General features: G+C 48.5%; 2 protein-coding genes across 4 annotated transcripts in view; one reads left to right on the top strand and one right to left on the bottom strand.

The window, feature by feature from the left end:
* Positions 1 to 22,226, top strand: part of LOC139050482 (spondin-1-like) — a 231,909-nt gene that overhangs the window by 566 nt on the left and 209,117 nt on the right. For 2 of the 3 annotated variants that reach the window (XM_070526918.1, XM_070526916.1), the window contains exon 2: positions 96 to 152. The gene's annotated coding sequence lies outside the window, so the exon portion shown is untranslated. Of the gene's footprint in view, positions 1 to 95; positions 153 to 22,226 lie in introns of those variants that run through there. The other variant, XM_070526917.1, reaches the window with a different exon arrangement.
* Positions 1 to 22,226, bottom strand: part of BORCS5 (BLOC-1 related complex subunit 5) — a 343,941-nt gene that overhangs the window by 236,068 nt on the left and 85,647 nt on the right. The gene's annotated exons all lie outside the window — the stretch shown is intronic.

The raw sequence follows: 22,226 nt of genomic DNA, 5'->3' as shown, positions 1-22,226 counted from the left end.
TTTTCCTTTTTTCACGCGATGTCTTTGGAAGCTGTTTTTACGCCAGCCGCTATGTAGTCCGCATCGTCAAAATCCTGTGGCTTCGTCCCTTACAGGAACTCTCGAAATGGTGACATAGGTGGCCAGGGTGTTTCGCGGTGTAGGTCGCAAAGGTAAGTATACTATGTGTTTATTAGGCATGCACATTTCCTTCTATTAAATTATGCTAGAGCATTTGTTACCACTGCCAACAATACAGAGAACATACACAAACGTCTGGCGTGGAGGGAACCAATGGGCTGAAATTACGGGGCTTAGATGGAGCTTTAGCTGGCATTCGCCCCGGTGAACTGCAGATGTGGCGTGACCAACTTGGTCGCGCGACTTCTGCGTCTTAGCGTCTTGTAGCGTGTATGTTAAATAAATTATTTCTTTTTTTTTACGCCATGGCAAATAAACGCGTATTTGAATGTAACACGCCTGCTACGTGGCAAACAGGCCACGTGTGAAAATGTGAAATAGTCGGGGATCACTGTGAAAAATGCCCGATTATTTGAAGCACAAAAAATGCTGTACCTTATTACGTTTTCACGATAAGAATCTGTGCAGTACGAGTGGTTTTTCGTAAACCCGTGACACGAAGTACGTTCCAGGCCGGCGAAAGTGCGGCGTCATCGTTCTATTACGGAGTAGCACGCTGGAAGTGTCACCAAAGCAATCCTCTGCAGCTTTCATTTAAAAGCCTCTCTACCTTATTACACCGCATTTAAGATTTAAGATTTGCGCGTGAATTATTCTAACACTGTGCAAATCCTCATCTGTTTATATGCTCATTGAAGTCTACATCACGGCCGTTTGTGTGTGTTTGTGACTTTATTTGAACTCATTGTGGTGCAACGTGTATTTGACTTTTATACTGTTGTGTTCATGGGCGTATAGGACTGTGCTTAGGATTTCTGACCGTATGAAGTGATTTTATTTTCCTAAATGCATTCTTTTATATTGTTGTTTCCGTTATGAGAAAAAGGAGTAGCCGTCACCATTATAAGGTGACTACGTCGCTTTCTTTTATTTTCATTTCAATAATAACAAAACGATAGAGATTCTAGGTCGTTGGCATTCCGTTTTTCAGCACAGATGACGCACTACTGCGACTACACGCAGTCACGTAGCATGGGAAGGTGTGGGGAACATTTAGAAGGTTGTGCTCCGAGTGGAATACAAATTTAAAAACTTACCTTTAGGTTAATTGTTCGTTGGGGATGAAACAAGGACATTTGCAGAGATATAGATCCATGCAGTCAGTCAGGGCAAGAAAAGATTGATGGTATATTGCTGGGATAGGCCTTGGTCCCGCGATCTGTAGCGAGCAAAGGAATTCATCGCAAACCGGAAAAGAAGAAACAACAACGGCAGCTTAATTTGACGTTCACCGACGAAAACCTTCACTTTCCATACCATTCTTGAATTAGGCAGGAACAGCGCCAACTAAGACGATCACAAGTGGGGAGAACGACACAGGACAAGCGCCATCCTGTGTCCATCCTGTCTCGTTCTCGCTACTTGTGATCGTCTTAGTTGGCGCTGTTCCTTCCTAATTCAAGCACGCACCATCTAGCCCAAATGAATGTTGTCCTGATCCATACCATTCGTTCTATCATTTCATTCGCGTGCGCCACTGCAGGTTGAAATATGTACCGTCATCATTAAACTGGTTCCGGTGGCTAACCCTACACTGGCTCCATCTGACGGCTTGCTTCCGTCCTGCTGCACCCATTTAGCGGCGCAAGGTATCGCAGCATGCGTGTCTGCTCGGAGAACCGGAATTGCACCAGAGGTGTCGCCCTTGATGCCGCAGCGAGAAGGCCTGTCGCCAGCAGGGGGCGTCGGTGAGGCGGTGATGGCGGCATTGGGCAGCAGGGACCGTCGCCTGTCAGGGCGCTCGTCGCGGAAATAATTAACCGCGAAAACGCCGCCGTCCCCAAGCGCAGATGCGTAGACGGCGGTGATGCGCCGCCGCGTGTAATAAGAGCAGCGAGGGAAGATGCCAGCGATGCGGGGCCCGTCTCTGAAGAGTTTGAGCAAAAGTCGACGCGTAAAAGATGTTGCAGGCTGCATGCCGGGCGTCGCGGTAACAGCTGGCCATCTTCTCAGACCGCAGAAGAGCGAGGATGGCGCGGGGGATCTTGAAAAAAAGAAAGAAAACTCGAGTGGGAAACTTGACCGCTCGGTAACAACCTAAGGCGCTGCTAACGAATCTGCTCGAGTGAATCTGACAGTAACGATGTAACAGTCGCTGTTTCCTGCCGCCGCATCCCTGCCATCGTCGTTGTGAATTAAGTTTTTTTATTATTATTTCCCCAGCGCCATCCTTGTGCTACGTTTCATGATTTTGCGTTCATCGTTTGTTAGTAAGGAGAAGAACTTTGGAAAAGTGAAAGGCAAAGTGGGACCAAGTAGAATGGACTGGCTCTGGACTCATTGGCGAAATTTCTCCAACAGTACAATTCACTACCTCGACTGTTTCGGGTATGGTGCATTTTCCAAAACACTTCACCTTCGGTACGGAGGCATACTTCTTTGCTGCTTGCTGCCTTAGCGCAGCCGCAGAAAGTGAGGGCAACCAGCTGAATTCTTTCACGGGAATTCGGTGACGTTGTAAATTTCACGACAGAGAATCCGAAAGGAATGTGTGGGCTTGCGTCCATCTATATATTCACGGAACTTGCGAGTGTATATCCTGAGGCTGACCTGTAGGAGGTGAACTTGTCTACGAAGCTCAGAAAGGATGATCTTCATGACCTTTTTGCGATATCAATTATATAGACAATCCAGGCGCATTTCTGCCGTCGTCGACATCGTCTACGTGGGCGTCGCCGTGAGATTCTTTATAAAGTTCGAGTGCTATAACAACGTCGCCGCGCAGCCTTACGCTGTATGTGCGAGGGAAGCCAACGATCGTAGCTCAATATCGCCCGCGCGATAGGGACAAATGCGAAGAGGAAGCGCGCCGTCTTCCCTCGCGCGCGAGGCATCCAGCGTTGCGAGGTGCCGGGAGGAGAGGAGGGAGGGAGAGGGTGGGCCTTCTCTCCGGCTGCAACTGCGCATGTGGCGGCTGCGCGCGGTCGCACAGCGTTAAGGGCCCGTACATGGTCGCTCCGCCCGTCCGTTCCGCCCTCGTCCGGTCGCGAGCGGAAGCCCGAAAGGCGGAAGGTGTCGCAAAATTCGATGCACGCTCAATCCGCACGAGCGGAACGCACGCGCACTCCTATTGGGCGACGCGGCCTGTTGACAGCTGGCAACCGTTCGGCGGAGCAAAGGTGTTCAAGGTTGGCAACGACCTTTGACAGCAGACGACACTGGCATATTTTTGCAGATGTGATTTCAATTTTCCGCGTTCCGGCGAAAATGCGATTCTAGGCTGCCACATTCTGTTCTGCAGCCGTATGTGTTGCATTGACACCGTCATCCTTCTTCGAAACATTGCACAGTCGTCTTATCTGCGCCACCTTTTACAGATGTATTGCAATCGCATCACGTCGCAGCACGCGACGTATTCTCGGATGATTACTTTCAGTGCACGCTGCCTTGGCTGGTTGAACAACACCTCTCTAATTATCCAACGTGATCCGTTCTGCGACACGCGAAACTGATATTGTCGCCGGAAGCGCGGTGGCGCGGTTTCTGTAGTGTTAGTGACAGCTTGCAAGAATACAGAACACACGCACATCTGTCGCGGAATGCATTTGCGTAGGTCGCCAAGAGGCAAATTTCTACCACTGAGCACGCGTGTGAGGCCCCGAGTACAGCTTGCTGATACGCTTGCTCGTGCTTTTTTTTTTCACTCTGCCAATTTTAAGAGGGTGCTTAAAGCAGTTGGATGCATGGAATGCCTTTTTCTTAAATGATATGCTCAGCGATGTCTGAAGTTCTCACCGTGTGCAGAAAAAGTTGTGCATGAGTGGTTAACTTCATGCAGCAAGGAATTGAAGGTTAAGCAGTGAGTGTACAATTCATTATGACTGGCTTAAAGCAATGTGTATGTATTGCGGTGACCTTATGCAGATATATGCATACTCATGAGATATGTTTCCAAGGGGAGTACTTATTTGAAAGCATATAATTTACATTGCTGATAAGAAAACTTATTTTGAGTGAAATCAAACAATTGCATTCTTTCTTGCCAGCCTGGCTACCCAATATGTTGCCACCTTACTACGCCTGAACTATACGGTGCCATTGGACAATGCTGTATCCCTGCAGGCACGCTAGAACAGCTTGGATATGCACAAACAATCCTTTACATCGCACTTAAATTAAGGTGGTGTAGATTTGCTGTCACAATGTGCTTGTAAGCATAACTGCCGAGCATTCAAAAAAGTGTTTGTAATGTAAGGGTGGATGCTCAGGTTTGCAGGTGTGACATTTTACATTTATAGTGCAAGGACACACCGATGAACAGGAAGGATACCACACAAATCCTCGTGTTGTGACCTTGCAGTCACAATGCAAGTAGTTTTCAGTGGTGTTTAGCTATAAACATGTGAAGCAATCTGTAAATTCAAAACTGTATTAAGTAAACTGAGACACCATGAAAAGCAACATAACACTACGGTGTACACATTTTTTGTCACATAAGCTCTTTGTGGTGCAGGTCAAATATGTATACAAGCTATTTGTAGGAAGTAGGAAGCCTATCCAATATAAACGAGAAACTTGCAGGCAAGGTAATTACAACAAACCAGCTGAGACGTTGGTACTATTCTACTTGTGCTTGTACTTCTACTATGCGCTGCTGGATGGTTGCGACTGATATGCTCGCGAAGGTTTGGGTCATTCACATTTCAAGGGATGAGTAACTGTTACATATGTAAATCATCCTCCTCTGCATGCAGCCGCTGTGGCTGGCAGTCGATGCCGTAGCCTCATGCTTAGCAGCCCAACACCACAACCACTAAGCAATCACGGCGGGTAACTGCTCCTCAGGTTGTGCAATCTGTGTGGCTGTATCAAAGCACTGATGTAACACGTGTTTCAGTGGGGTCTAACTACCGCACAGAAGTTGTGGTGCAGCACTTCCTAATGACATGTGTTGCAGCTGGGATACAAAGAGTTGAGCCTTTGTATCCGATGAGCATACGGTAACTGGAAACTTTGTTTCCACTTCTAAAAATTTTTGAGTATGTTCTAAATGACATGAGCCCATGTTGTAATGATATTTTAATTTTTAAAATAGCTGTACACGTTTGTGTACATCAAGTACACCATGAAATAACAGTCATCGGGGTATGCTTGAAAGGCACCTTCAGCATCTGCACTTCAAACCGCAGCCATGTCATAGCCATTGTAGGTGAAACAGCAGTAGTCAACGCGAAATTGACCGCCACTTTAGCAGTTTGCATGCAAACACACATTCATGTGGTGGCATTGTTTATTTTGGTTACCTGGCCCAGGCAAGTAATGTGAATAAGAGAACAATTATGAAACATCATTAGCTTAGTGAGGCCCAAAATACTAATTCGGGTAACTATTAATAGCAGTAGTCGAGGGCACGCTTGAAAGGCATCATTAGCAGTCTGCACGTCAAAGCACAGTCAAGTCGTCGCCACTGTTGGTGAAATGGCAGCACTCAATGTGAAAATGACAGCCACTGTTGGCAGCTTGCATGCAAACACACATTCATGTGGTGGCATTGTTTATTTTGGTTACCTGGCCCAGGCAAGTAATGCGAACAGGAGAACAATTATCAAACATCATTAGCTTAGTTAGGCCCAAAATACTCAGTCGGGTAACTATTCATAGCAGTAGTCGAGGGCACGCTTGAAAGGCACCATTAGCAGTCTGCACGTCAAAGCGCAGTCAAGTCGTCGCCACTGTTGGTGAAACGGCAGCACTCAATGTGAAAATGACAGCCACTGTTGGCAGCTTGCATGCAAACACACATTCATGTGGTGGCATTGTTTATTTTGGTTACCTGGCCCAGGCAAGTAATGCGAATAGGAGAACAATTATCAAACATCATTAGCTTAGTTAGGCCCAAAATACTCAGTTGGGTAACTATTCATAGCAGTAGTCGAGGGCACGCTTGAAAGGCATCATTAGCAGTCTGCACGTCAAAGCGCAGTCAAGTCGTCGCCACTGTTGGTGAAACGGCAGCACTCAATGTGAAAATGACAGCCACTGTTGGCAGCTTGCATGCAAACACACATTCATGTGGTGGCATTGTTTATTTTGGTTACCTGGCCCAGGCAAGTAATGCGAACAGGAGAACAATTATCAAACATCATTAGCTTAGTTAGGCCCAAAATACTCAGTCGGGTAACTATTCATAGCAGTAGTCGAGGGCACGCTTGAAAGGCACCATTAGCAGTCTGCACGTCAAAGCGCAGTCAAGTCGTCGCCACTGTTGGTGAAACGGCAGCACTCAATGTGAAAATGACAGCCACTGTTGGCAGCTTGCATGCAAACACACATTCATGTGGTGGCATTGTTTATTTTGGTTACCTGGCCCAGGCAAGTAATGCGAACAGGAGAACAATTATCAAACATCATTAGCTTAGTTAGGCCCAAAATACTCAGTCGGGTAACTATTCATAGCAGTAGTCGAGGGCACGCTTGAAAGGCACCATTAGCAGTCTGCACGTCAAAGCGCAGTCAAGTCGTCGCCACTGTTGGTGAAACGGCAGCACTCAATGTGAAAATGACAGCCACTGTTGGCAGCTTGCATGCAAACACACATTCATGTGGTGGCATTGTTTATTTTGGTTACCTGGCCCAGGCAAGTAATGCGAATAGAACAATTATCAAACATCATTAGCTTAGTTAGGCCCAAAATACTCAGTTGGGTAACTATTCATAGCAGTAGTCGAGGGCACGCTTGAAAGGCACCATTAGTAGTCTGCACGTCAAAGCGCAGTCAAGTCGTCGCCACTGTTGGTGAAACGGCAGCACTCAATGTGAAAATGACAGCCACTGTTGGCAGCTTGCATGCAAACACACATTCATGTGGTGGCATTGTTTATTTTGGTTACCTGGCCCAGGCAAGTAATGCGAACAGGAGAACAATTATCAAACATCATTAGCTTAGTTAGGCCCAAAATACTCAGTCGGGTAACTATTCATAGCAGTAGTCGAGGGCACGCTTGAAAGGCACCATTAGCAGTCTGCACGTCAAAGCGCAGTCAAGTCGTCGCCACTGTTTGTGAAACGGCAGCACTCAATGAGAAAATGACAGCCACTGTTGGCAGCTTGCATGCAAATACACATTCATGTGGTGGCATTGTTTATTTTGGTTACCTGGCCCAGGCAAGTAATGTGAATAGGAGAACAATTATCAAACATCATTAGCTTAGTTAGGCGCAAAATACTCAGTCGGGCAGCTATTAATAGCAGTAGTCGAGGGCACGCTTGAAATGCACCATTAGCAGTCTGCACGTCAAATCACAGTCATGTCGCAGCCATTGTTGTATTTGTTTATCTCACGGCAAGTAACGCCAATATAAGCACAATTATTCACCCTGAATAGCTTTGCTAGCATTGTTTGTACTAAAAAATTCTGAGTGAAGTTGAATGTGTTTTATTGAGGCAATTATTTAATTGACAAGCCATCGGCATAGTGATCGACGGCCAGGTTCAAACAATGACATTTGTGAAGTAATAAATGGTGAAAGTTGCAAAAGCTATCAGTGCACTGCTTTGCTGGGCTCCATTTACTGAAAAATTTCTTTGCAACGACAAAAGCATCAGACAGGAAATGACACCCCACTGCACAGTGTTATTCGTGTTGAACTTTTTTGCCATCATATGTGATGGGCAGCGAAACCATCCGTTTACTAAGACTGATTGCATGAAAAATGCAACAGCATAGCAAGGTGTAGTTTCACAATATGGCACCCTTTCATGTGCACTTCTGACGAGCTGCCACATGCACTGATGCATAAACATGAACTGAGGTAAGAGGCTAAGTTGCTGTGCAACCCCCATGACGCTTTTGAGAAAATCTATCTCTAAACCTTTCTGTTTTCATAGGCGATGAAAATCTGTTTTGAGCAAGTTGGTTAATCACACTGCAGCAACAACACAAGAAGCAAGGACAGAAAACACAGCGAGTAGGCAGACTGAGAAGACGAGGTAGACCAGTGAGAAAGGTTTTAATGAGATGGAAGAGGCCTGCCCTGCCGTGTACATGAGTTAGTGCTTTGAATGAGATTGGTTTATGAAAATGTGTAATGACTTTCCTGAAAGAAAACTAGCAAAAGCAAATGCTAATATAATATAAAAGGACAGAAATAATGGTAAGCGCAAGCACGCATGGAAACAGGCACGTATTCACACACAAATGCGAGAACTAAGAAGAACTCCAACGTAAAGAAATCTGGGAAATAGAAAAAAAATTGACAAACGCAAGAAAACATACATTTACAAACAGACGCGGGTCGAGGTATTATAGGAGCGGGTTCACAAGCTGCTGTGCTTACCTTCTCATATGTTTTCTTTTTTAACCGTTCTCTTAATACTGTCTCGGGAAATTTTAATTGCATTCATGACATTAGTGCTCTCAGGCGCGTCCACATTTCACGACAGCGCTGAACGTCTTGACGTATGCAATTATAATGTTGTTCCCTAATTTCCCCCCACCGATAGAAGCATCTTTAACCGTGCAGTAACAACTTTTGAAACAAACGATAGATGTACGAAGCAGAAAAGGCCGGTGTGATAGGGCTTCTCTATCGGGCTACTACATAAGAAAACGCAATCGGCAACACTTATGTTCAGCTCAGTTCTGAGCACAGGAACATCGCGTAGTACGACCACTTCTACACCCAGTAACGCTGCAACACATCGCACATATATATCACGATTTGTAGCTCGCAAACGCACTTCATAACGGCAAGAGCACAGCTCGAACGTCGCGATCACCACGGCGCATCGCAGCCGGCAAAACGGCTCATACGCAGTATAGCACACGCAGAATGGCAGCGATAACTAGGCGATAAAAACTTATCGCTACTGATCGTATCGTTACTTTTGGTAAGTTGCGAAGGGCTGGCGTTCACCACACCGCGGCAACGATCGGCATACACAGAGCAGAAACCAAACGTGTACGCTGGGTGCGCCAATCGGACGCTACTTATTTCGACACGCCTTGAACAGGTGTGCTGCTCAGAATGCACGTGTATGTGATGGAGTTCTCGTCTGCGACGCACACGCGAAGCATGGCACAAGAAATCACGAAGTCGACGGCTTGAAATATTTCCTCCGACGCTCTCGTAAACACAACACACACTTCCTGCGCTCCGTCTGTTTCTGTTGGCGATCGCACGCACTGATGAGGTCTGGAAGCGTACACCAGCTTGCTTCTTCCGATGACTATCTCCGTGGGTGCCACATATCTCTGGTAAAAATCACAAACAGGAGAAAAAAATAGACTGTTTCTGACGCGGCTGTAGCCTAGGCCTTGCGTCCCTGCTTCGCTTCGCTTCGAGCACGCGCCATGTTTGCTGTGACGACAGCCAAACCGTCCGCCTCGGACCAGCCAATGAGAGACGAGCAGGCGGCCGGACGGGAAACTTGCGTCCGCTCCTCGCTCACCAGTAGAGAGCTATCCGCACGCGACCGGGCGAGGGCGGAACGGACGTGCGGAGCGACCATGTACGGGCCCTAAGGAGCTCGTGTCGCAGAAAAGCCGGTGTCGTCGGCGCCGTTGGCCGTGAGCGAAAAATCGCCGAAGGCAATTCATAAATAAAAACAACTAATCTAACAACTAATCTAACCAGGGTCTCCGGAGTGGGAGACGGAGACGCTACCACTCAGCCATGAGTTCGATGGTTCAAAGCGGGACAAAAGCGCCTCTAGTGAATGCGGTGTTGCCTTAGAAACATGCCGTAGAAAGTTATACTGCGGTGTATATCGGTAATTATGAGCATGTAAATTACAGAAGTTGCAGTTAATTAAATGAGTAGCGAAGTACGTTTCCGCTGCATTTCTTCTGCACTTGGCGCACACGCAAAACCATCTTGCGGTAAACACAGAAGACCCCCTCCTCGCAATGTACGGCGCTGCCCAGATAGGTGGCGCGCCACTTGCCCGCCTCTCCCCTTCGTCTCATTTGAGCGCATTGGGGACGACTCAAAAACATGCCGAGCGAATGAGCGGGCGGTGCGAACGGGGTGCGATAACGCTTTCGCGTTCCACTCTGGAAGGCGATACATAAGCGTCCTCCAATTTTTATTTATTTCTATTTATTTACAGATACTGCAGTCCACAAAGGGATTTTAGCCGGGCGGAACTGCAATATATCAGTGTACAAATGCAGACAACAAGAAACAAAGCAAGACGCAGTACATTGCTTATATGTTGAGAGCGATCTGCGTTGGACGCGAGTCTAGGTACGTCGGCGGCTGGTCGATTTCTGCGTGCTGTCTGTCCTCGGCGCTCGCTTTGCGTTGATGCGATAGACAGCAGGAATGTCCCTTCGCCCGCTGCTGCTGCTGCGTTTCCTCACGCCAGCGTGAGGAAACTAGGAGGAATAAGTGGTATTCTTACTTCGTATGGCCCTGTGTTAATTTGCTATCGCAATCGATACTTCGCCTTTCGGGCGAAGCTGCAACATTTTAAGCTTGGAATGCTTTTAGCTCCTGTCACATTCACGTGATCTTGAGCCAAAAACCAGAGCCGTCATCCGGGTACCGACTCGAGAACATCCATGGAGGTTGCCAAAATGAAACGAGATCCCCCTGCCATTTGTGGAAGACCGCATTACATATGTTAGTTACTCTTAAACAAGTTACAAAAAATATTGCTTACGAGTTCTTCCTAATGCTTGTTTCCAATATAACTCAAGCTGTAACTTCTAGTGCACGGATGTTTCATTTGTCATTACCAGTAGCGACGTTCAAAAGGTAGATACAGGGCAACGTACATTTTAATTCTGGGAAATGTGTTACTGTCCCAGGAACCGAGTATGCCTGATGGTGTCATATTAATGAAGGCATCAGGCTTGCCAAGCGTCGAGTGGTCGAGTGATCGAGTCGAGTTTTTCTATGCTAACGCCTAGTTTGCTCAGTGTTTGCTCACATTGTACTTTTTTGATGACCATATGCCCACTCCTGTATTAATACCAATCGGGATTGACAGTATTGGGAAATAAATAAATAAATAAACAACAACTGTGAAGATCTTGCAGTCAACATTGAGAAGCGGGATTGGCCTCCATTCCTCTGAACAAACTGATGATGGATCGTTCTCAGGTACCAGCACAATACGGCCGTCGCGAAAGCTTGCCGGGAATTCAACGTTCTCAAAGCAGCGGCTGATAAGAAATACGAAAAGTGGCACTATAACCTTCCCAGAACGTTAGACAAAACTCAACGGCTAACCAGTCCGGCCTTGGGGTAGATCCACGCTTCATGGAAGATAATGCTGCCTTCACCCCATCAGCTGATGGTCGTGCACAATGACGGTCAGCTATCTGAGGCAGCCCACTAAGCATTGTACGAGATCCTCGAGGGCCAGGATCTATTTGCATGGTCGTATGCGCCATGTTTTCAAAATTCGTTGCGAAGAGCGAATAATCACGCGCAGGAAGCGATGTGACAGGAAGTGCTCTTGGAGTCGCATAGCCGAATGAATTCGGCTGTTTAAAAAATGGCTGTGGCTTAGGTAAGGTTAAGCCCAGGATGCGAAGCATACTAGCCTTTATTTTAGTTGTTGAACCACTGTTTAGCCTGGTGAACTGCTGTTGCTTGTCTATATTTGGTTCGGCTAGACGAAGAAACAACTCATGCATTACTGCTTCGCCTTCAAGAGTGGAACGCGACAGCGTTCCCGTCGACCCGCCAAGGGGTGTAAGACAATGGGCTACAGGGCAGCGACTACGCGCCCCGCATTGGACGCGGTGAGCGTCGAGCAAAGCAGCGTTCGGCGCGGCAACGAAATGTGCGCCTGAGCAAGAGACGCACGCCTTAGAAACAGCTCGTTTCTAAGGCAACACCGCATTCACTAGAGGCGCTTTTGTACCGCTTTGAAGCATCGTACTCGTGGCTCAGTGGTAGCGTCTCCGTCCCACACTCCGGAGACCCTGGTTCGATTCCCACCCAGCCCGTCTTGCAAGAGTTGAGCCAAAGCCACTTCTCCTCTGTCGTGACGTCACGGTGTCACGTGGTTTCATGGCGACACCGCCGCGCCTGAGGAGCTGGGTTGAGCTCTCGTAATATGCTTCGCATAAAAAGCGAGTTTCTTGCAAATCCCAGGACTTCAGGGTGTGCACACAGATTACGTCTGCATCACCAAGCAGCGGCTGACAAAGACGACGCCGTGATGCGGCGTTCGAAAGGCATCCGTAGCTCAACGGAGTCAGTTGTCTGACCTAACGGAGAATACAGAGCTTCGTGGCAGTATCCGCCAGTTCTTCTGACATACCTCGTCTGAGTGCACGTCCTTCAACTGAACAATGCAGACGCCACTGCTCCTTGAGCGCGTCCCATGACTCTGGGTCAGATCTGGAAAGAGAGGCGCGCAAGACTCTTGACAAACAAGAACGCGAGCACGCGTCATGTAGAACGCGGATGTCAAGACGCCAATGTTTCACTGATGAGAAAGCAGGGAAGCAAACTTCAAGCATAACTGCTCTGTGATCGCTAACATAGACAGGAGATGAAGACAAATTTATCACACCAGGTTTGGAGACATACTGAGCTAAATTGCTTGGCACATAGGCACGGCCTAACCTACTTGACGACGCACCGCGTCGCCACGTCCAGACGAACGAAGAGCCATGAAAAAGTCGATATGTATCCAGCAACGAAAAGCGCTGGACGAGGCGACGCAACTCCCTTATTTTCCAATCAGTGCGACTCCAGCCGAGGCTTTGCACATCTGCTCGCGTGTCTAAAACACAATTAAAATCCCCGACATGCGACACGTGTCGACCGTCCGGAAAATATACGTCCAGGTCAAGAAAAAAATCGTTGGACTTAGTGGCTTGAGCGAGTACATATGTGCACAACATGCGTAACCTAAATGAAGTTAGCATACAAATGCCAATATCTGCCCTGTCCCATCATAAAAAAACATGATGATCTCGCAAGAGAGCTTTGCTGAAAATAATAATGCCGACTCCGCTAGAGCGTGATGTCCCGAAATGGAAAAAAGACAGTCTAGGTTGAAAGTGCGTTTGAAAGCAAGAACATGTCCAATGGTGAAAAAACTTGCTTCTTGCAAACATAGAATGTCACAATCTTCAGTGCGAGCCACGCCGATAATTTCTGCTTGTTTTATAGGATTTCGGAACCCTTGTGCGTTTAATGAAATAATATTCAGGGTGTCAGCTATACTTAATTTAAGTGTTACCAAACTGACCTGGTCGTGTTGTTCAAGTCGGCGCCGCGGGTATAAGTACAGGAGACATGCAGTATACACGTCACTTGTTCGACCCTCTCGAAGAAGGTCGAGGTTTTTTTGGCCGCTGTAACTCGGCACGGCGGTGTGGGGTGCCGTCCGAGCCAGAGGCTGACATGTGGGCGTGCTTTACGTCTCGTGAGGCCGCCATTTCTACGTCGAGTCCATCCAGGCTTGGCGAGAGTACAACGCTGCTATCAACTCCGAGGCTGAGGCTGTTTTCTGATGACGATGATGTTGGTAGCGGTAGGGCAGCGGAATTGATTTCATCACCGCCGACAACTTCTGCAGCCAGGAGTTCATTCAGATGCAACCTATGCGACGTTGTAGGCGACGCAATTGAGGCGGATGAAACCACGACAGATTTCGTGGGTGTATCGACTGTAGAAATCTCAGTGTCACGTGTTTTAGCCGTGTTTAAAACCTCGGTGCGATCAGGAGGACAGATAGTAGCAGCCGAAGTGCAGGCGCTATCGTCCACAGCATGCGTGTCCATCGCTGCTTGGAAGGCCAGCGAACATGGTGCGAGAACGCCACGTCGCCCGCTCATAAGACCAGCGTTGACAGACAGAACCTTGCTGTATCGTGATAGCGCCTGGACGAGGACTTCGTTCGGAACGAAGGACGGCAAGTAGAGGCAGGTTACGTCGGCGACCTGCGGGCCGACGGGAACGACAGGAAAACGCAGGCCACCGATGACAAGGCAGCCAGCATCGACGAGTAAAGTCACGCATGGGAGCCATGCCTTTGACGGCGACTTGTAAGTTGAGGCCTCCCATGTGCTGAACGCAGAAGACCTCAGAGAGGCCAAACATTGAGGCCGTTGCATCGATGACGGTCTCGAGACCATTTCTCGTATAGGGACATCAACATCGAAGAGTTGGGCCCTCGAGAGTCCACGACGCTGTAGGCGCCATGGCATGAGAGGTGGACCCATAGAGAAAGAAAAAAGTTAAGAGTGGCCACTCCCATACACCCCCAGCGACCCAATCGAACCTAGCGCGCCTGGCGGTTGATGAGAGCAACTGGCCTGCACTTCCTGTTTCGGTTCCGCTGGCGCGAAATTTGCATTACCCCTCGTAACCGACGTTGGGCTGTCGCGGAAGCTTGTCATTTCAGACCACTTTTCGTCACCCAAACGGCAACGCTTTTATTTGTCACTTTGATTTAGCGATTCACTCTTTTGTCTAGTTCAATATTTGGTGTGAATTGAGGTAGTGACGCCATTTTTATTTCGATTAAGTTGTAACAGATGGAGATAGAGGTAATCATAATTCACTACGGCTTTATCCATCGCGCTTGTCTTCTGTGTTTTGGTACAAGCGCTCATATGTATCAAAGAGACAGAGTTTCCGCAATGTTTTTATTCCAAGTCAAGATAGGCTTCTTCTGGGTTCTGCCGTTGTCAAAGCACCACGACACACAGCAGTAGCTGCCGTAGCTTGGACCGCCGGATGGCATGGCATCAGCACGGTCTGAAAATATCAATAAGTGCAGGCTTCATTAATTACCAAAAACATATGTACAGGTCATAACTGTACCAGGAAACCGCTTTGAAAGAATAGCGAACCGATGACCAATATAAAACCGCCGACACATCCTGACCTCTGACCCGTATAACCCGGACTTATAAGGATAAATGTTAATACCCCGTACAGGGGTGTTCAAAAGTTTCCAGGCCGCCATCCTATTTAATCCCACGGAGGGCATCGCGGCCTGTGAAGCTTTAGACACCCCTGTACGTACTCAGTTTAAGGAGTATATTGGTAGGCAAAATAGCAGTTCACATAAGCGTGATGAAGATACATTCGAAACGTCCAAATACGAGGCCTTTGTTCAAATGCGCGCCGCGCCACGCCACGCCTACGCGACAATACGTTGTGCAATGATTTCCGCCAAGAAAAAAATGGTAAGGAACCGAAAGTTACTAGAAGGCGCAGTACTTCCCAACACGGCCGCCGCAATAAGTACATGCAGTAGTCATTGGTGACTTTTCCCCACCGTTACTTTTCTGTATAAACAATCCGCGCGGACGCATACACCAGCGTCCGTCCGTGCGCCGTAGATACACACCTCGCTAAAGTACCAAACGCAATAAGCTATGCTCGCTGTTTATGTCACATGCCATTGTTTGCAAGCAGTATCGTTAAAATATTCAGGAGCCCTTACTCTCTAAGGGAAACGAGCAAGCAAAACTTGGCTACAGCGTGCCTAACATCCTGCTTTCTTTATTTAGGTAGCGCCCGTCCCCGGAACGCCGTTTTTCGGTCTGAATCAGCGTGGAGTCTTTTATGTTCTTTCCAGCGTTCGTCAGCCTCTAGTACGGGTCAACGAAAAGACCGTCAACCATGACGCGATCATTCAAACGCGGTTTAGGAATTCAATTTTCTCGAAACCGGAATTTTCCTGAAATGTGCAATTCATGATATTGACCTTAAGCGTTGTCCAGCAGATCATTTTTAATCCGCCAACACGAACTATTTGAATGGAACGCCGACACCGCGGTTATCGCAAACAGCGCTGGGCAAGAACGGTTTACCCTCGCACACCGAGACGCAGCGTCTCGATGGCGTCTGACAAGCTGCGAGTCGCAGTGCAGTGCACAGCCGTGAACCGGTGCAAGTTGATGACAGCTTCGCGTCGTTTGATTATTTTCACGGAACGCAACCAACAAAGATTATGCCGTTCTCGGTGGGGATAGCAAGGAAGTACAGCTAGTACAGCCCTCTTGCTACGCGTTTCTTGAGGGGGCATGCTTTTCGCATTGTTCGCGTCTAGCCGCCTCATATAGAGCCGCAAACTGCTTTTTTTAGCGAACCTAGCTCGTCGCGCTCACAAGTCAATTACTCCAAGCTTCGCTTAAAAATGTGACTCACCTTTCCACACACAAGAACAACGCCGCAGCCGACGTTCACGAGACGTTCCCGCTGGCACGTCGCTGGTGTCGTTGATTTCTTCTCGATGGACGAATGGTGATTGGTGTTGATGGCAGTACGAATGATGAACAAAAAGCACGGAATGTGTCTTCGATAAATTCTGTTTTTATGTATCAGAAACACGCCAAATTTGGGTGTATAATTATTATTTTGTAAAGCGATTGAGCAGAATTCATTACAACATTTTCTTTTTTTGCGCCTGCGTCCCCTGGCGTTTGATGAGAGCATTAGTTCGTTACGTAGCCGTGACGTAGTTCCTGAGGCCAGATTTCTCGGAGTGTCCGCTCTTAGTCTTTTTCTTTCTCTATGGTGGACCTCCCTGACGTGGAACACGCAGGAACGTCAGCAGAAACTTTTGCTACGTCCTTCTTTTTCCTCATTGTTACTTATTATGTTAACAGCATCAATATATGCCCATGTACAAGGTTGGTACAGGAAGCGATTATAGCGGTGTGTGAGCTAATCGTCGCGTGGTACCAAACTAGATAACATACGTAACATCTGTAGTTGCTCTGGTTTCCTACGCGATGCTTGGCTGGATATTTACTCGAGACCTATAAAAGTCGCATCGCATTAACAAACACAATAAGGGACTCGTTTGCGTTCATATTTTCGTTAACTAAACAGTACCGTTACCTCGAGGCAATTCTAAATATCGCAAGACATATGTTCACCAGGATGGAAGATTTCGTGCGTTGCCTCAACAGTAGGAATATGAAAACGGAGAACGCATTGACGAAAGGTTTGTGTTTTACATTTTCTTTTCGTCCGAGTTTTTTCGCACAGCCTTACCATTCCTAAATAGCAATCCCTAATCCTAAAGGAGCTCCAACGGGAGACGCCATAGTCAAGACGCAAAATCGATATTTTAACGGAAGTGAATGCGCATATTCACCCACGTAAACTAGGCGACTATACTACAATGTGCTGCAGTAGATATACGAAAATGCACAAGGGTAGTCTTACTAAAGGAGAATTTTTACAGTAAAGCCATTTCGAGAACTTATAAAGGCTTGCCGTGGCATAGCCTCGCTGCCAGCGTTAAGAACGGAAGCTGTCTGACCGCTTACATTCAAGCTCCACACAAAGTAGCCATAGTCGCAAATTAATAATAGCGACAAGTCATAGCTACGATCAATAAAACCAAGTTGTTACGAAAGCGAAGCAGGGGATTAGCTATCGCTGCTAAGCGCAGGAACGAAGGTTCTGCTTCGGTGGTACTTCGCAAATTTACTTGCTACAGCAAATTACACTTGTTCCTGCACTGATCGGCGTCGTCTTGTCTGAAGCCTCTTTTGTGTCATATGTCTAGTCAGCAAGAAAGTACATATTCCACGCACTGTGGGAATCTATTGGGTGTTTTGAGAAGAATTTTGCGGGTAGCTGGCTGTCGAGCATTGTTTGGTTTTCGGCAAAGCACTGCCAGGTGTACGAACTTAATCGAGCGTGTATGGAGGACGAATTGTTAGCCTATAGACGAAGGGTGCGTTGTAGGATATGCCGACTAGTCGGCGACCAATCAGGGTAGCAACAAGAAAACTAATGGTTTATTCGCGAGAACACGACACTCGAGGAGCCCAAGCGTAGCGCGGAATCCACGCCAAAATTAAGTAAACATGAACCAGGGACAAGGAAGACGAGGGCGCCACTAGGGTGTTGTGTGTTGTCAACGAGCAAGTATGTCGTCAGCGACACCGTGCGTAAATCTTACGTGATGCTTTAGTCGCAGATTTCTGTGAAGAGTTTTTTTTTAATTTAAGCGACGGTTTCTTTGCCTACCTTCCCAGGGTTTGGCGTGTGGTCCTCTCTGGACCCCCTCCCTGTCCCGAGTAGACTCCCAATAAATAATAGTATCGTGTCTCCGATGGTGTATTTCTCACGCATGTCTCCTAGCGCAGCAGCCCGAATCTCTGCTCACAGTAAGCAGCCGCTGACCACACACGTGGCGCTGAGCGCAGCCGTGAAAATGAAGTACTTCTTCCAGTCCTGTTTCTCCAGTGGCATGCGCGGCCACTTTACCTCCCTCAGTAGGCAAAATATTTTACCAAACTTTTTTGACAGTGAACCAAAGTTGCTACCGAGGAGGATACAAAAGTAAGCAAGCAAACAAAAGGATGTACGAAAGGTCGCACGCCAAATAAGCCTTGTTTCCGGTAGTTCACTTTTTGCAATGAAAGCGACGATTCCGGCTGAACATTGCAGAGTGCTCCTAATTCGAAAATCGCGAGCAGTCCTCCTGGTTTCCGAGTTAGGAAGCTCCCCAATCCCGCGCCTACTGACTCCGGTATGGCGTTAGAAACATATGCCGGAAAGCCTTGCAACATTTTCTGTTTTTTTATTCATTAATTCGCCCAGATGTTCTGAGTGGTCAACACCCTGCATGCCCTACCAAGCGAGGGTTCCAATCTCGTAAGCTTAGAGCCAAAGCACGCGCTGCCGCGCCAGTCACTTCAACTGCCACAACTCGGAGTACAGATTAGAGCGCGCAGAAAAACGCCTGCAGGCAAAAAAAAAACCACACACACACACACACACACACACAAACACACACGTGCACGCACGCACGCACCCCCCCCCACACACACACACGCGCGCGCGCGCACGCGCATTCAAACATCGTAAGCGCATACGCGCACAGACCGACATGCAATCACGTACGCTCATACCATCTGAACAACTCACCTAAGAACCCACACACACAAGTAACGTATAAACAGAAGCAGACGAACGCGTATTCACATACACAAACGTGTACCACATCAGCAAATGAACGCACGCACAGCACTCATTCACAGAAAGTTCCACAAGAGCGAGACAGCGTATGGCGTACACACGTGCTTCCCGTAAACCTCCGAGCCCAGTTTCCCGAGAAGCTGCGATCTGATGCACATGCTGCGGCACTGATTACATGCAACCTGCACACACGCACCCGCACATAGAAGGACGCACGCAACCGCGCGTCAGAGAGATGAACCAACGTTGCATATTTCAGCGCCGAGGCTTCCTCGAGAATGCATGCGCCGCTCTCGTCCCTCGGCTGATGAGCGTGCAGGGAAGAGCGGCGCCGGGGCGAAGCCTCACCGAAATGGGGACCGTCAGGAAAAGGGGAAGGGAGAAACAAACTTTAGAGAGATTCCCGAATTTCCGCGGCCACTTCAACGAAAGAACGCCCGCTGTCGGTTTACCGCTGCCCACTTAAAGAAAAAAAAGATTCGAATACAAATAACGCGCGAAAGGCGTAAAAATAGGGAAACGGGGTTTTAAGGAAAGCAGCAACTCCGGTCGCCGACACGCGTGCGTTGCCCGTATGTACAACAGCGCCCACTGGAGAGCGGGAAAGGAACGCGTTGCTCGCTATACTCTGCGGCTTGGATGCACGCCGAGCCGGGCGACCGTGTACGTATACACCACAACTCTGAACATATATGGGCCGGTGCCAGCGCGAGCGAAGGAAAAAGCCACGCGCGCCTGCAACAGCACCTCGGTGCGCGGACAGCAGCGTCGCACGCGCGTTGAAGGAACGGAACAACGCGCTCCGCGCGTTCCTCGAGCACGTCGGACGAAAAGCGCAGACAAGCGCCCGCGCGTTTTTCGCAGGGAGAGCGCGCAGGCGTGGGATACGCCGCGTAGCGGGAGAACCAACGAGGGAGAGACCGTAGCCGGGGCAGGGACGAGGAGGGAAAAAAGGACGCGGAGGCGCGGGAAAGCGGTAGAATTGCTTACTACTGACGGAGGCGTCTCGCTCGGGAAGCTCCTCTTCACTCGGGACACGGCACTAATCTCCTTCCCTAAAACCTCCTCGCCGCATAACTTATTCTCTGTGCCCGTGCGCGCACGAATGCCTTGCTGCCGTGCTTTTCGTTCATTAGTTGCCCGGTTGTTGCTCCACGCAACGCGAGCGAAGCGCAATGTCTTCCCGTTTAATCCTTTCCCTATTCGCCCTTTTCTTGCATTGTGTTCCCACACCCGCACTCATTTTTTTCTCTTCCCACAACTCTCTCTAAACACTGGCCTAGTATTAGTGCACTATACCTAGCCTCCTATTTTCCTGAAAGTATTCCACATTTTCCCAGGCTCCTTCTTCGAGCCTTATCCCTAAAGCATGAGCCTGCATGCAGGTTGCGCGCATCTTTGTCGCCATACATGTCCATCATTACATTTCCGTTCTCGCTTCCCCATCCATCTTGCACGTGAGGTTCTGTTTCCGAATTGTTAGAACCATCGTTTTGTATTGAAAGGCACCCGCCACTTCTGCTACAAATACACGATACTCTATCACAGCCCTATCCCCATTCGCCCGTCGGTACCTTTTTTTGCCTTCCATGTGTCATTTGTGCCCGCAAATTGGTATCTGCTGCGAGTGTCGTTGCTGCTAGCCGACACTTTTTTACTCGCAACACTTCCGTTTTTCCGTATCCCCCACTTTCTTTCCTTTAATTTACGCCTCGGTCACATCTTCCCGACGTATCGAGAATCGCCGTCCTCGTGTCCGAGTCACGTCGTTGGAAACGATGTTTACCTAGCGTGCGTTGGTTAGGTGGCAGTGGTGTTCTTTAATGCGGTTAGCGTTACTGTGGTACTTCACGCGCGTTTGGGGGCTTTCTCTCTGGCGAGGTCTCTGACATGTTTCCAGTCGACGTGAGTCAGACCATCGTCTGCCGGTTAGAGCATCGCGCTGCTGTGATGAGGGAAACGAGTTAGAAACAAATGGACAGGCTAACTTGGGTCACGGGCATCAGATGTCGCACATGTGCCACTCATCACTTAATCCGTTTCACGCCAACCTGCGCTGCTGGGAGTGGGCAGCTCATGTTCTTAACGCTAGAGCATCAGGCTGTTGTGCTGATGGGACAGGGTGCAAAGCTGACCGCCGGAACAACTTTGTTCACTGGCTGCGTGGAAATGGGTATGTGCCGCTGTTCAGTGAAGCTCTTTGACGGCAGCTTGGAGCACTGGATATGTGTTACTTGGTGTGAGCCACTCTTCACTCAACCTGATGGCAAATTCGGCCACTACATGTGTGCCGCTCTCGAAGGAATCCCTTTCAGGCTAACTTGGGCCAACAAGGGATCCACGAATAACCAGTTGGAAAGAAGAAGACGTTTCGAGAAATGAAACAAGTTGCAGTTTCGCCTGAAAGGCGAAGCATTTATTGCGATTTCCAATTAAAAGACAGCTTAACGAAGTTAAGATAATAGGTTTATCGGCCTTGTAAACTTGTAAGCATTTGCTTACTAACTTAATTAACAAGCATGCTATCACTCGCGCACAAGTGAATATGAAAAAAATCTCACTCGATGACCGCGAAAACTCGCTGCCCAAACGCTGGAGTGAAGAAGCGCAGGAGCAGCAGCGAGCGAAATGACCTTCGTGTTGCCTCTCGCTTCAAAAGTAACTAAACTGTGAAACGACAGCGCACACGAAGCTATCAGAATTCGGTGCACTCTGTCCGGATCGCAGATCACTGTCAAAATAGGCAGCGCCATACGCATTAGCCGACGGAGTGGAACGCTCTTCCCCTCCTACCTGTGCTTTGTGCGCGACGCAAGACGGCCCGCTTCCTCCCCGTTTTGCTCCCTTGCGCGCGCGAGATCCAGCCGCCATCGTCGGCTCACCTTCGCACGCTTTCACTCGCACATACAGCATACGGCGCGCGATGACGATGTCATCGCACTTGGACTTTATACGGAACAAGGAACAGAGTGGAACGCCCTTCCCCTCTTACCGGTGCTTTGCGTGCGACGCAAGACGGCCCGCTTCCTCCCCGTTTTCCTCCCTTGCGCGCGCGAGATTCAGCCGCCATCGTCGGCTCACCTTCGCACGCTTTCACTCGCACATACAGCATCGGCGTGCGATGACGATGTCATGGCACTTGGACTTTATACGGAACAAGGAACAGAGTGGAACGCCCTT

The sequence above is a fragment of the Dermacentor albipictus genome, chromosome 10, assembly GCF_038994185.2.
Source record: "Dermacentor albipictus isolate Rhodes 1998 colony chromosome 10, USDA_Dalb.pri_finalv2, whole genome shotgun sequence".
Classification (NCBI taxonomy): Eukaryota; Metazoa; Arthropoda; class Arachnida; order Ixodida; family Ixodidae; genus Dermacentor; species Dermacentor albipictus.
This window is presented reverse-complemented; position numbering and strand designations above follow the sequence as displayed.